Below are 9067 nucleotides of genomic sequence, written 5' to 3'. Positions count from 1 at the left end.
AAAGTCTTTGTGCACAGCAGGGGTTCAGTAGCTGTGCTAGTGACACCTGGTGGAGTCAACCAGTAACTACTACTTTTCTTGAGCTAAGAGACCGTAAGTAATTGCTTTTATATAGATGAGGAGCACAACTTTTATTTCTTCACCACTTCAGTAGGTGCTGTTATCACTCTGAAGAAGCAATAAAAGTGTGCACAGTAAATATACTAGATTTGCGTTCCTGAAAAGCATTAATAATATGTTGTTTAACCTTTCCAAATTTTAGTTTGCAGTATGTTTAAATAATGCATTTTCCACTTTTACATGGCTTGTATCATTCCCTGCCACTGTTTCTTGTATTATTAGTGCCAAAACACAAAAAACTATAAGGTTAGTAGTGCATACTTTAAAGGATTAGTTTGCAGTGTGATTGGGATACAGCATGTCTTTCAAACTGCATCCTGCAAAGACACTATAATGTAGAAGAATGTAGCATAATGTAGTTATAATGTTTAATGTATCATTTTCCCACATCATCAATTCTCACTTGCATTGCAAACAGATGCTAATAGAAAGCTAGCTACCTTCAAAACCAGCTCCTTCTAAAAAAGGATAATAAGACACAAATTTCACCTTTCCACAGTTTATTTCCTTTTAAAATAATTCATACAAATGCATACAGTCACAAACATATCTTTGTCAGGTTGTCCGTTTTGACCAAAAATAATGATATTTACTGTAGAATATAGATTATGTATACTGTATATTGCTACGCCTACTACTTTACCATAAAGGGGACCAAGGTAGGCAACAGTGGACTGTATGTTACTACCAGGGATGGAATTTCAAGGAGCACCTCGACACTTTAAAAGCTAGTCTGCTGATTTTTTTTTTTTTTTTTTACTTGTGGCACCCATCGGCTTGAATAAAGGAATGCTTAGAGTTTATATTAGGAAGTTCTGGCAAAGAGTTTCTCTCCCACATAATGACAGGCGTCTGGTGAGGAGAGATTAAGAGTAAAGTTCAAAATATTCCAGCATTCCTTTCAGGATTTTGGGGCTCTAGCCTGACAGTGATATTTAAATGTCACATCAGTACCCTCTGTACTAGACCGCCCCTTCAGATTCTGGCCAGTTAGAACTCAACACTAAATTGTGCTGAAGAAATACTCACCAATGGCTAGTGAAATTTCCATCCCTGATCGCTACGCTTACTACCTCACCATGAAGACGACCAGGTAGGCAACAGTGAACTGTTTTAACTACTCAGCTGCTGGTAGAAGGGGATCGAGAAAGCACCATCACTTAGCTGGCCTGCTAACATCAACAACACATGAGCTGGAATCAGTAATAAATATTTGAGATAGCAAAAAGTTTTAGATATTTTACCTCTGTAACAATTTCAGCATTTTGTGGGAACGTAACCAGTAAAAACTTGGATTACTGGCTCAGTTTGCTACTTTAGATGTGAAGCATTTTTAGTTCTTTACATAGTGTTTAGTTGTGTATTTAGATGGCAGTCTTGTAACGATGCCTTGTGGAGAGTACTAGCCACCACCCCTCCTCCCAGTGCTGCTTTTTTCGACACAGATACAACCAAGTCACATTGACACAGGCAGGCAGAACACCGTATGTACACATAGACACAGAGGCCACAGAGGGTGGCTAAACGGTATACTCAGGAAGGAGCCATCATGAAATGTTAAAGGGATACTAGACTGGAGCAATCCGTACATTCTGACATGCTATCATTTAACACCTTTACTTCATAGTGCATATACAGTATGATGTCTCACACGTTTCTATAAAACCATAGTTTTTCATTCGCATATGCGGTTGTTTCTCTTTTTAGAAAGCAGTTTAAACTGACAAGCCATAAAGCATTTTTAAAAGTCTTAAAAGGTCGACTTGGGTGCAGATCATATGAAAATTTGATTTGACCTAACTTTAAGCACACACAACTTTTCCTCATCTGTCAGTAACCATTAACAGTCTTTAACTGGATGTGATGTCTGTACAAGTGATTTGAACTTCAAATTGGAACCGAAAATGTTTTTGGCAGAAAGCAGAGCAGTTTTTTGATGCAGGTTTTCACAAGTGTTTTGGCTGATTTAACACATCTGGAGCTAGAAGGGCAACTTCAGTAAAATACTGATTTAACAGCATGAAGCAGCACACTGATTTATGAATGCTGTGCATCATTTGTAAACCTCGGTGTGCCGAACTGTTCATGACAATAAATGTGTGACTGTGGAAGTGCTGGATCATTAGACATGAAGAAGGCAAAGATAAGTACCTTTTATGACACAGTCTCTCGAACTGTAAGCTGCTACAAACTCTCAGTGAATCACCTTAAGGATGACCTGCTTTGTCTTACAGAGTTAGTAACGCAACCACTAAAAATTGAGACTAGGGATGAAGTCGCCCTAGACAAGCATACCATTTTGCCACTTCCCTACAGCCTTTCCTCCCGCAACCCCCTTGATTTGGGTCAAACATTTACACAACTCCCAAGAGCAAAACCACATGCCCCTTTAACATAACAAAGAAAAGCAAACATTAGATCGACTTTAGCTCTTGTTAAAGTTCTTTTTCTAATGTGGTGGGACATGAAAAGGCAAGCAGGTAGAAAACAAAAGCACTAAGTGGCATGAAAAGGAATTTTTAAAACAAAAAAATGTAAAAAAAAAAAAAAAAAAAAAAAAAATTATATACCAACTGCGGAAACTTAATTTCCTGAGATGGTGTGCAAAAAGCTGCCTTTTTTGGGGGGCTTGTTATTTTGGGGACACATGAAAAAAAACAAACAAACAAACAGATATTGTATCTCAAACCAGTTTGGCTACATAAAGAGAGATCACATAACTCTTGTTTTTGTTAAGACTGGAATACAAATATCAGTATCTTCTTGCTGTAAGTCTAAAAACTGTACACAGACAGGTTACATTCATTTCATAACCTACTACTTTTGCTTGTACATCAGACTAAGGAAAGGACACAGAAAAAGGAGAGAAAGACATGAAACCTGCTCCTCTAACTTTGGACACACTACAGTCTAAAACAGCAGAATTTGATTCAGTATTCTTTTTTTTTTCTTTCCAAATCAAGAGACAGTTGTTTTTATTTATTTTTTTTAGCAGAGGAAGCTATTTAAAACTCGGCTAAACTTATGTGAACATCAACCTGCGGACCTTGAGTTTTACAGTCTTTCTCAGGACTTCTGGTTGGGGCAGAGGACAACTGTCATGTGCTTTGATTAGAGCATTCGACAGCTATCCGCTCCTCCTCCTCATCCTCTTTATCATTATCCTCTTCTTCTTCCTCTTTGGAGTGTGAACTGGCGGCTGGGAACCAATTGCCAGAGAGTTGTGAATCGATTGTTTTTGGGGACCTCAACCTGTCGATCTTGACACTCTGTGAACCTGTCTGATAACAACTTGTTGCTAGGGAACTCACCGCTTTCACACCGGTTGCCATGCTGACCTCCCCCAGTTATCAGACAACATGGGCAAGTGTGTGTGTGTGTTTTTGCGTGTGAGTGTGTGTGTGGCTACAGTTGGTCATTTGGATGTTGCTCTCTGTCGCCCTCTGGTGGCTTGACTGTGTTTTGTCCAGGAGACGGGGCATGAGGAGGGTGTGTGACGGCAGGCGGGAGGGTGTGTGTGATGGGCACAGCGCTGGGCACAATGCCTTCGACCGGAGGCGGGAGGCCACCGGCTGGCAAGCTTACCACTCCAGTGGGATACCTAGAGGGGAGGGAGAAAGAGATATGAGACTGAAATGAAAGAAAATGAAAGAACAGTTACAAATATTTGATTTTTTTCTTGAAACTCAATTAGTAAAGCCAATCCAACTGAAATATTCTTGACAGCTGAACAGCTTTATCAAAGGGTCCCTCCAACTAAATCCCAAAAATTCCATAGTGGTCTCTAGCCATGAATATTTCATCTGGGTTCTCGCTTTTAAAATGTGAAACAGCAGCATCTTTTTCCAGACACAGTGTCCTCATAGGGTTTCTACAGTTGACAGTAATTCCTACGAAATGCTATTGTTGAATTTTTCTAAATGTCAATTTTCAATGCTGATGAGCACCAGAAACAAAATTTGATTCACCTTATTGTATTGACGTGCTTGCAAAATCTCAGAGAAGCATATCACAAAACCATCTTCATGGCAAGATTCCTCTAGGGATAAGTAGGAAAATATATTATTTTGTAATTTGTGTGCATTGACCATTTAAGAAATTATACAAAATATCATGGGAGGGTGATAAAACAAGCTGTGGTGCAATGTTAAGGTCCTGTAGTATTTTGCATAATGCGAGGAGATGAAGGAATTTGTGAAGCGTCTCTTCATCCCCAGCATCAACAAAATACTGAAATGTTGATGCAGTTTTAGTGTTTAACAGTGCAGGCAGTGTTTTAACAATTACAAGAAACATAAGATCTTTGATGAATCAGGTTTCATATCAGCAGTATTGATCTATTATGCCTTGATCAGGCCTCAAACTGGTGCTGCAGGTCTGGGCATCCCAAGTGACTGACTGACAGATGAAAGAACAGTTAAAGATAGGGAAAGATGCAAGCTGTGCCTTGATGTTGATATTTGTTTGCTGGTGAGGTCACTGGGGTGGTGGTGGATGCTGGCAACTTGTATTCAGACCCACTGTGTTGTTGTAGCGCCTGTAAATTTCTGTGGATGACTAATCTGATAAATGCATTATTGGCTGACTGAGCTGTGGACATGCAGAGACACTGACCCAAAAATATCTAACAATACATTTATGGATTTATCTGTGAGCCATGAAACATTGTGATGGGTCATTTGCATTTCTGCAAACTCTGTATTTCCAAGAGATTTGGGAAACTTTTGTATGAGTTATTACAGGTTTCTTTTTGTGTTGTTACCTATAAGCCCCATTTAGCTCAGGGTGGACGGTAGCTGGGTCAACTCCTGCCCAGTGGTTGTTCTGGGTGAGGAACTCCTTATTCACACAGTTCTTCAAACTGTCTGGGATACGCCCTGAAAAACAGGAGAGGCAGTGCAAAAGAAGAAGAGAGGGAGAAAGAAATATGATGTGTTAAAGTAAAAAAAATGGAATGAATGGTCCAGTGATCTGTAAGGTGCATAGGGGAACTACTTAGTGTTACTGCTCTACATCCCAGAACAGGTGTGATTTTTTTTCTCCTACCTCACTAACCAACTTTCTGTAGAGACACAAAAGGTGGGCAAGATTGAACAGTCCCTTGGTAAATAGACAGCCAGTAGGGAAACCACAAAACAGAGAATGGAAAAGAGAGAAAGAACAAAGAATCAGATAAGGAGGATAGAAAGAGGGAGGCTGTGAGAGTGAAAAAAGGAGGCGGACTGTGAAAGGCCTTTTAGTCGCTGCTAAAAGAAGAAAGGGACGGTTTACACTCAACTGCAGAGGAACACCTAAAAATATCTCTTTTAGATTTGTGTTTACATTTTTCAGCAGGGGTCATGTTTTCTGTGTGTGTGTGTGTGTGTGTGTGTGTGTACTACCTGTGACAGCCCTTCGGATCTCCCTGGCTGCCTCCTCTCTCATTTCCAGCGATGCCTGTTCACTGTACCAGGCAGCATGTGGGGTGCAGATCAGGTTGGGGGCATCCTTTAGCGGGCCCTGACTGAAACTGACACAAGACAAACAGTGCAACGAGTTACAGCTGCAACAAATGATTGATTCAGTGTCACTGAAAAGTCTATTTTCAATTACTTAGTGAATCATTTGGTCTGTCATAATTTCTGGCTTTTAAATTGCTTATCTTGTCTGATGAACAGTCAAATTCCAAAGATATTCATTCAAGATAAAAAAGCAGCAACACATTTAAGTTGGTGTTTTTGCTTGAATAGGTTTTTCACTCAATTATGAACACGCCAATTAATTTTTTACCAATTGTTTAATCAACTAATTCCACAATCAGTAAAAGTATGCCATTATTTATAACTATTTGGTCTTGAGAAGAAACAATTCATTAATAAATCAAGCAGAAAATTAATTCTATTCAGCCTTTTTTGATAATCATGAAATTGTTTAAAGAATTATTTAAGCAAAAATACTCAGGTTGCAGCTTCTCAAATGTGAACATTTACTGGTTTTCTTTATTATGTCCTAGACCTTGGAGTCTCAGAGAGGATAACTGATAATGAAAACAGCCTCAAGTATACATTATACAAAATCCCTTACATACCTGTAAAAGCTTTATGGCCTAGATTTGAACAATTAAATTATTTATATTTTTGTATATAATAGAGGGAAATTACACTTTCTTTTATATCCCCTAAAACTAGAATTGATTGCTGTCTTACCATACATTTTTCAACACAGGTATCTTACACTATGTTCTGCATCTCTGGTGTATAAATCATCTACTCATACGTTCCAATGAGGTGGGAATTACAGATGATAGTTAATCCTGTCACAATCAGTCTGTATGTAAAAACTGTGAGTTTATTACCTGAAAGGTTCTGTCTCGTGAACATCCAGAGCAGCTCCACGTATCCTCCCCTCCTTCAGAGCCTGAGCCAGGGCCTTCTCATCCACCAAACCCCCTCTGGCTGTATTTACCAAGAACGCCCCCTGACGTCTTTAACACACACACACACACACTCATATATCAGTGATTCACTTTTATCCAATAAGATAAAAATTTAAATTTTAAAGGCACAGTGAAATGATTTTTTTTCTCAGTGTGGTCAAATGGTCTTTAAAATGTACACACACAGAGAAACTAAACTTATTATGTATTCTGTTCTCAGTGCAGAAATTCCCAGTGAAACCAGACCACAAGAATAAATATGTGATGTTTTATTGATCCACATTGTCTTTCCACCTTCTTTCCTCCAGCAAGGTCAGACTTGCTTAAGAGCTGTAATCCTCTGGCTGAAGAAGAGTCACCAACAGGCTATTTCCTGTCTGTATCAGTGATGGTATGCAGTACACGCAGTAGGCAACCTCATCCATCTGTATGTAGGTAGTTGGCTTCCCTGGGTATCCACCTCTTTAATATTTATGGCCTTGGGTTGTAGTAGTTGATGTAGGGATAAATAAATCATTTAAGTGTGTGTATGTGCTCAGTAAGAAGTGTGTATGTGCAGCTGTGCCTCCACCTGTTTGATGGTGAAGTCTTGATCAGGTGGTGGTTGTGTTCGTTCAGGCTGCAGTGCAGAGACACGCAGTCGGGAGTGGAAGAGCAGGTCCTGAGGAGACAGACAGACAGACACAGATAGAGGGAGGTGTCAGTAAATTCCTCTCTATCCTCTGCTTACATTTCATACTGCTGCTCACTTCTGCAGAGACTTCACAGCAGACAGATTACAATGTGGCAGTAACTGACCATGAGGATAAGGGGATGTCCCTTTCTCCACGGACTTTGAGTAGGCTTAGCATACTGGTAAATACACATTTGACATGGTGGCTGGTAAAGACTGTTTTGTGAGCAAAGAGGATTTTTTTAATCTTTAGTAAAAGAAGATGTTAGTGCAGAGTTCTTACAGGTTAAAATCCTGGCAGGAATTATGTGGAAATGGTCCAGAGGAGACAGTCAGGTATTGCTGTCATGGGAGACGCTGTTCACTGATATTGGTGTTACACGCAGGGAAACTTAATTAAAGCTGTCAGCATCCCTCTTTGAAACCAGTGTGAGTCTCAAGAGAAAAACAAGACTTGGGCTTTTTCCATCCCTGGTAGTTCACTGTTGTCTTCTTGATGTAATAGGTGTAGCATTTTTGATTAAGCTTTACAGGTATGGAAGGATTGCTTTTTTCTTTTCATAAAACACATTGCTGGAAACGGTCAGGTGGTTGCTGATTTCACCCAAACAAAATGTCCCCACTATGTGTACCCCAGTGTTCGTGTGTGTGTGTGCATATGTGCTCCTGTGCACCTGTAGTGTGGTGACCCTTTGTAGTCCCAGGATCTTTCTACTCCGTCAGCCAAATAAGGGTCATAGAAAATCACATTGAAGCCAAAGGCCTTGGCACGCAGGGCTACAGCCTGGCCCACTCGACCTAGAAACACATGAATACACACAGGCACACTCATTAGTACACACACACACACACACACACACACACACACAGGTGCATTTAGACAAATTGCACACACATGAATACTCATTAAAATGGAACATAAAAATACAACAGTTAACATTTTTGTGCACCTAATATTTCCCTTTTTTGACTTTTGCCTTGTACGAATTGCATAACACTGGCTGCACACGTCTGCTCATTATTGCTGGAAAATGCTGTGACTGAACAGGGAAGAGAGATTTGCATTCTACTTCTGGTTTAATCTGCTTATATTTTATTGGCAGTAACTCCTTGGGAAGCCAATTTAGCTGAGCTAAGGACAAAACTTCCCAAAATGAAAATGGAGAAAAAAGAGAAAAAAATAGTTCGATTAAAAACCTCAAGTCTCCCTCGGCTAGCGGCCTGATGGACAGCCTGACTATCCAACTGAACTGTGCGCTACACATAAAGCAAATTAAGAAAATAAAAATAGAGGTCACTGGCGAGTCATTACTCACCCAGCCCTATGAGTCCCAGTGTCTCTCCTCTGATCCTCGCCGCTCCTGACGCCACCTCTCGGATCTGCTCCACGCTCTGAACCCGTGTGCCCTCCCGAGAGAGCCTGGAGTAATTATCAGTAAATTATTACATGAAAAAATGACACAGATAACAAAAAAACATCACAGCTTAACGTGATCTAGGTATATTTCATAATGTCAGGACTTTGCACTTAAAGACCAGAGTCTAAATCCTTTTTAGACATTATGATCATGATAATAAATTACGTCTAAATAATAATTACAGCTTATAACTGATTTGAGGAACAAATCATTTTACTGTACCTTCTACATCTTACATCAACGTCTTTCAAATACAGCAACATTCTAAAGGAAACGAAATGTTTCAATTTTGCTGATTTTGTCAGTAGATAATTATTAGTAACTGTCGAAACTAAAGTTGTGATAACCAAACGCACACCTCTAACCAATACATTTAAAATTAGTTTTTTGAAATCCAGTTCATTTCATCCCCTTTTATCAGCCGCACAAGGCTACACACCT

The 9067-nt window shown here is 39.7% G+C and overlaps 1 pseudogene; it reads right to left on the bottom strand.

Annotated features, from left to right (window-relative positions):
- Positions 1–603: 603 nt before the first annotated feature.
- LOC108895048 (C-terminal-binding protein 1-like) lies at positions 604–8628 on the bottom strand (annotated as a pseudogene).
- Between the last annotated feature and the right edge of the window lie 439 nt (positions 8629–9067).

This window comes from Lates calcarifer, unplaced genomic scaffold (genome assembly GCF_001640805.2).
Source record: "Lates calcarifer isolate ASB-BC8 unplaced genomic scaffold, TLL_Latcal_v3 _unitig_3920_quiver_2786, whole genome shotgun sequence".
Classification (NCBI taxonomy): Eukaryota; Metazoa; Chordata; class Actinopteri; family Centropomidae; genus Lates; species Lates calcarifer.
Note: the sequence above shows the minus strand (reverse complement) of the source record. Positions and strands in the feature narration are given on the sequence as shown.